Source organism: Acanthaster planci, linkage group LG10, assembly GCF_054643075.1.
Source record: "Acanthaster planci isolate LZ-2023a linkage group LG10, COTS_SCS, whole genome shotgun sequence".
NCBI lineage: Eukaryota > Metazoa > Echinodermata > Asteroidea > Valvatida > Acanthasteridae > Acanthaster > Acanthaster planci.
In genome coordinates, this window is record NC_141786.1 from 11,343,420 (window position 1) to 11,350,875 (window position 7,456).

Below are 7,456 nucleotides of genomic sequence, written 5' to 3' on the forward strand. Positions count from 1 at the left end.
CAAGTTGGGAACTTTTCCCATTTAATTGCATTTTGTGTTTACAATAACTGGTTTTGGGGTTGAAAAATCCATGGGAATGGAAATGCCAGACGAAGAACGATGTATCCATTAAGAATTCATAAATTACATGAGTAGGTCATGATGACGACAAAAGTGCTTTAAAGGGGACACTTTTGTTGTTATGCTGCTTTGTCTTTTAATTACTCCATCATCATGTGTAAATTTTCCTCTGACAGTTCCCTTTCTGGGGATCTGCAAGATTTCAACCCAATCAGACATGTACATGAAGTTGCTTTGAAGTGTGGATGTATAAAGTTGCATGACTTGTCACCTGAAGACGTCATTTGTCACATCATGGCGGTTTTTGTTTATATAACTTTCAGTTACTAGATGCTTAGGTTTCAACTCAATTTGAGATAGAGCTTTGAACGGTAACTTTTAAGGTCACATGCCTTGTGAGGGGATGAGGTGACCATCACACGATTACAATTTTTTGTCTATAAGATTTCCCTCTCCAGCTACTTGCAAGGTTTCCACCAAATCGGACATGTACTTCAGAAGATATGAATGCACCTTTAATGCCACTGAACTTGTCACTTGTTGACGTCATCACGACATCTTGTAAATGCGTGCCTATAACACGTGCCTTTCTAGCTAGATTGGATATTGGATATATACACGCATGAAAGTCTATAGTGCGCGAATTATTGTTACTCGTGGATATTTTAGGAGATTCTAATTTGAAGTCGGCAGTGAGGGCACATTTTTACATTCTGTGGTTCTCAGATCTTTTCTGACTTGAGGGGAGGGTCGGTCAGTCAAAACAAAACATAAATAAACTTCCTTTAAAAAATCCATGCTGCTGTCATAATGACTGAATAAACCAGGCAAAGTGCACTTGGGTACTTGTCGCTTGTTTTTAGATTGATTGAGTACCATCAATGTTTTACTTTCTTGATGAGTACAAAGAATATTTTGTTGGTACACAACACTTCGTTGGAGTCACTGTCAAGACACCGTGCGTTATTCGTGTATGCACTGTACATACAAGGGTACATGAACATCTCGGGTTTTTTTTCCTATAGCGCTCCGTACATGTTGTACACAGGGAACGACACGAGCACCTCTCGGTCGGATAGCAATGCTGTACCGAGGATTTCGACTGCCGTTACGTTGTGTTTGGGCAAAATCATATCGCACATGCAAATTTTCAGAGTTGCTTTGTACGGGTCATCACAATCTGCTATTTTTTTTTAAAGCTAAGGTCCTGTCAGCAAGGTCAGTATGAAAAAAATTCCGAGGCTGGGAGACCAAAAAATAGTTTAGGTCGGAAATGACAACCACAGAATTTAAAAGGGTGCTTTTAAGCTGGAGGAATTTTGCTGGGACTTTACCACCAAACGAACTGCTCCTAGGCTTAGCCTGCCGTTCGTTAGCTGATATCACCACTTGTGTCAGGGTAACCGCTCATAATTGCAAAAGGTTCATGTAACCGTCTAGAGCAGGACACAGAGAAATACAAATAAATAATTGTTGTTGTTGATCAGCTTGGCCAAACAGTGTTTGGCCAAACAATTCAATTAGTCTACAGTCACAGTTTAAAATTTAAAAGGATATGATCCAACTGGTCAGTCAAGGAATACACCACAATAGGGCCTAATTTAAGTTTGCGCAAACAACATGGCCGGCCGGCAAAGCAAAACAATCTATGTTCAGACAGTCTTTGGAGACTGAGATCTCGTCTGGATCTCCAGTTCTCTACTGCAGACTGGGCTGAAAACTCCCACAAGGTCAACTTGTCCAGCATGCCAATATTCATTCCACATGAACATGTATTAACAAGTACAGTTTGAATTGCATTATCCATGCATTACATTCTTTAAATACATGTAGTACATCTTTAGCATTTTAACTTCTTTTTAACTAACACACAATCACTTTAATCGTATGTACCGGCATTTTGGTAAGTAGCATATCTCATTATTCCCGCTTACCTACTACACATGTGCATGTGTGCACCAACGTGCATACAAAGGTGAACTAACTCTAACTCACTCTGGTTATATCAAACGTTGCCTGTGAAGCATAAATCATTGAGGTTTATATCCTTTGTTTAAAGACAAAATGACATATAATAAAAAAGGTACTGATGTTAAGACTGTTACTCTGCATATTTTTCTAATCAATGTTGGCAATCAAGATCATGTAATGCACTTGCGTCTCAAATATACTAGAGCAGACTAAAAGTACTAGAGTTTATGCAGCATGAAAAGTCATGAACTTAATCCCTCCTAAACAACATGATGATCATAAACCTGAGAGCCAACAGTATGCTGAGCAGCACAAATGGATTTTAATTTAAACACCTATCCGTCGATGCTTGGAGCAAAAATATTTTTTGACACGATGTCTAAGGATTTACTTGAACACAACTTTCAGCGATAACCAACATTAATAAGCAGTGAACGGCAGGTTGAGCTTTTTTCGCTAGAGGGCGCTATTTACTATTTTACTGTACGCGACTCTTGGAAAGCAGGCGGTTAGGCTTATATTAAAAAATATATTGGTGGGGTCAGGCCAGGTCAATTCCATCTCCGATCAGGCCGGTTCACTGGGTCCGCCACAACAGATGTCAGTTGCCTCGCCACAATATTTCTCAGATGTTTTATTTGTCACAAGTGAGACCCTGTTTTCATGTCCGACATTTGAGCTGAGCAACTAGCAGCGCAACCCTTGCATGCTACAAATGGCAAGCAAGCCGATTTGTCGACTTGGTCGAGCGATTTAAAAGCATTAACCTACCCCTTGTCGGCAACTGCACTGTTCGCAGATTCCTTCAAACCGGCCATTCTGCTTATTACCAAACACAGCCACTTTTGAAACCCCATGCGTTCTTCCATCTGTTCGTGCAAAAACCTAAACGAGGAGGTAGTTATGGGATTCAGTACATCTTGCGTTGCGTTGGGTATTACGTCGCATGAAGCACAACGCGACGCACGACACAACCCACAACGCAACAAAGCGACCGGTTATGTACGTTCTCTGTACATCAGTCAAAATTAAGTAACCTACCGCTTAAACAAAATCCAACTAACCGCTTTACTGGCTACGTTAAAAACCCAACTTAAAACGCTACCGATTACACGGAAAATGCTCCAAGGGCCTTCCAACCGAGTTTCTTCAACACGTTTGCCATGTTTTGTAGTTGGCGTTTGATACAGTCTGTAACTCCTCCTTTAGATAGCGGTTTTGATGTAAGTGCAGGACTAAATTCTGGCGCAGGAACCGGCGAAGGAGTTCTAGCAGCTCTGACACTAGCTAAGATAGAACTTACAATCGTACTCACAGCCAGCAAAATCCGTCAGAAAACTCACAATCGTGACGCCCTGTTCTCTAAACAAAGTTCGAATCTTTTCGCGTAAAGTTAAATCACCGTCCATTACCGCTTCAGTAGTTTCTTAGATGCGATTGATTTGAGTACGAAGGTGATCAGTATTTCTGTTAATGACTTCTAACCAGCCACGTCTTTTTAATTGGAAATCGTCCAATTGTTGTTGAATTGTTGCACGTTCTTCGGTCGGTTGCGCTTCCTCTAATTCATTTTTAACTTGTTGGAACTTTGCGTCCAATTTGTCCAACTTGCCCTGGTTTAATATCAGCGCTTCTTTGACCGTTTGCAACGATTTGTCTAAAGCGACGAGTTCTCGGTAGTTTAGCCCTTCAGTTTGGACATCTACACTTTGAGTGAGGTCTTCTACAATGTTACAGACTCGATTGGCTTCCCGAAGGAGTTATCTTAATTGTATGTTTTAATTGTATGTGAAAGTACACGAGCTATTTCTTGCGCTTCTTTTTTCGTTTTACCAGTAACGTAGTCACTAAAACTTAAAACACGTCTTATAAAATCTACTTTTGTCTTTTGCCTAATTGTTGTTAGACTAAGAAATAAATTATTATTATTTTCTCGAGTCAAAGGTCTACTTTTTGACCTTCAAAATTGACATAAAGGCGGTTTTTTTACTATCAAGGTTAACAATGTTTGGGTATTTTAGTGTCGGTTCATTTCTGGTTTCTACTTCCATTGCGTCATAAAGATCATTGATTTTATCTTCTATTAACGCCATTCTAAGATTTGACCTGTCTAGTCTTTGCCCCTCTGTAAACGTCATTTCTTCTTGTGTTGGATTAAAGCTATCATCCCTAGTTAATTCTTATTCTTCTTGATCGGTCTGTGCGTCTTGTTGTTCTTCTTGATCTTCCAAACCACACATTTCAATGTCATCAGATCCTCACTCTGCCATCTTACGTTAACTTTATAATAAGCTGATTAAAAAAAAAACCGTTTTTCAACCCGTTGGTAAACTGGCTGGCAAGATACCCTATGCAACGAGCCAACCCTGTGTGGTCAATGCGTGGCTTGCCAGAGCGGTTATTTTGGCCACGTCTTTCACCAACAACCGATCCAAATCTGGCGGTTTAATTTTCAACAGCCTTTTACTTAGCATGGCATAACCCATGGAAATACCACTGATAACAGCACCGCGGTAGATCGTGTTGGCGAGCCCGTTTACGTCTATCGATTTTGCGTTACTCAGTCTTATTATATAACAGTTTTTTAAATTACCTTTTTAACTTACCTTTAAAAATACTCCATGTCTAAAATTCAACGCGTTTAGGATTTTTAACTTTGGTCAACGTTTGCATCTGTGTTTTCACCAGACTGTTGGCTGGGATAGGTGCTGTCGCTTAAGCAGTATGTTCCTTCTCTGATTCCATCTTCTTTTTATAATAGGCTGATTTTTGTTGATGTCCAAATATTTGGTGGTATTTAACGTGGCTATGAGTAGTGATGAGTACACCCCGTCTACAGCTAGCTGAGTAAGTGACCCAATGTTTGACTAATGATGGGATCGGTGTTTATATTTTTGGTCAGATCGTCTCCCGATTTCAAATTAACTTTGAAACCAAGAAATTCGACTGGGGTAACTATTCCTAAAAGTCTGGCGTATAAACTCAAAATTGAGTTGCCCAAATTTGAAACAATTCCTTTGTCGAATTTAACTTCGTATAGATTAAACAACTTTTCATGTTCTGCCGGAGTAAGCGCCTCATTGTCTTTAATGGAATATTCTTAGCCCATATATTTTTTTGTGATTCGCCTGATGCTATGACTGAATATAAAAGATCTTTGACGTCGGGCTCAAACTCGGGCTTTTTGCAACGACTTTTGAATCGGTGAGTATACTTTTGATGTCTTCCATATTGTAGCGGTCTCCAGCAACGGAGCCTCGGGCGTGCCTTTGGTCGACCCGACGAGCGGCTGTAGAGGCGACCAGGGGGGCAGGTCCGTTTGGAGGCAGTCTACCGCCAGGCGCCGAAGCCTATCAAGTTGCACCCACGGGTCTGGTCTTGGGGGAATAACTGAATGAAGTCGCACTAACCTAGTGCCCAGTAATCACTCTCCAGCACAGCGTTCTGCTCTGACAGCCAAACCAAGCAGCAGTACGAACTCGTCACGCACAAATATGACCGAACAACAGAAAGACAGGAAAGACCGCGAGTAGCTCGCGCGCACTCCTTATATACCCATGCGCGGGTTATGATTATGGGATGTAAATGCTTAACTGCAAATAATTAAAGAGGGCGCTCTAACCACCCCACTATTTCGCTACAATATTAATATGTGGATTTTAAATTTGTTAAACGCTATTTTGGCAGTTATGTATTCGTAGGTGTAATAGGTGAAGTTAATTGCGATAACTAGTTAGACAAGTACTTGAATTAATTGTAATTGTTGATATTTATTTGTAATAAATTTAAAGAATGCTACAATTGAGCTCCATTAACCCAACTGTAGCATTACAAAGCAAATGATAAGTGTTTATTCTGACACGCCAGATGATTAAGGTTCGTTGTTAACTAGCTTTTCAGATTCTTGACGTTACAACATAAAACGCAATTTGGTTTGATGTGGCCAATGAGTTGTCTTATCGCTCGATTGTACACTGGTTAGGTTTTCTTTCCAAAAATTGCATTTTAATTTTACAGTCTTTATAAAAACAGTACTCATTATCTTCATTTAATCCACAGCAGAAATCGATATCAATGAATGGTTAGGGTCGAATCTTTGTACTTCCTGTCGTTCTTGCGACAATCATAAATCCACTGACGGATTGTATCGTCAACAGGATCCCTGCACAATTAGCATTTGTTTCTGTTTCGTGTAATTCAAGTTTCTCCTTTTCAAAATCACATAAACATTGTCATCGATGCATATCCGTAGCCGCTCCAAATAAGTCTTATTTTTAAACAAGGTTGGACAAATTATCATGACTGCTTCGTATGCAAACTTGTACTCACGTCCTAATAGATCCAGCAGCCACTGAGTCTTCCCTGACCCATATTTACCACAATTAAAGCACAATGTGGCTCCTTGTACATGCTCCGACTCATGCTTTTAATCGTGCGAACTTTTCTAGACAGCGATTGTACAAATGGACGGCTGTGTCTTGACCTCTGTACGTTTCGTGACTAGTACACAGGCCGTCACATCGTACGACTGCGTGTGAATAACCGCAGGGCTTGTGAATTTGTGTTTTAACCGTGTTTAATGATTCTGCTGGGAAACGCTCTAAAACAGATTCAAAATCTGTGTAAATGACAAACGGAGCGTACTATTTATTTTTGTAATTTTCAAACTTGAGAATATTATTGCCTTTGTCGGAAAGCACCACTTTGCAAGGCGCCGTGTCCATTTCTGGCAATCTTTTAGATGTTTTCCAAGCCTTTCTTTCGTTGGACAGTGAGACAAGCAATTGAAACACCAGTGTGATTTGCCGTCGTGTTGTTAATGTCACCCATCAATCGAGAAAAGTTCTCAATCTAACAGTAATGAGCTTTTTCACCTCGAGTAAAATAGAGTAAGATAATCGGATCGCCGGACTCCTTAGGTAAAATATAGTAAATTAATGGGCGTTTGGTTTTCTAAAGTGTGTACATGTAGATGCCGTCCTTGCCCATGTAACCAAATACGTTGAATTTATGAAATGGGTGTTAGAAAGGCCACGTTTGAAAAGTTTATGTACGCTCCTCGTGTATTTTGTAATCTGGATTAGTTTCCAACTGATTTTTGATGTTGTCTGAATATAATTTTAAAGCAGCTCTCAACGCCCAATGAATGCACTGTTGGTCTTGTTCGTTTTGGAAGTTGATGATTACTTTCTAGGTTTTTAGTTTTTTGGGCAATGAGATGTACGTTGCCCTAACCGGGTTAAACTTAACCACGTTAATGTAAAACGCGACAACTTTATAAAACACCCAGAAGGAGCCCCTCTGTTCGTGTGCTTCGACGTCTTCTAAATGCTTGACAATTTGTTGGTTAAACACGTCTTTGACTTGTTGTTTAGAAATGACCGCATTGTTTTTGCTTGTAAATGTGAAAACACCGAGTTTAGTT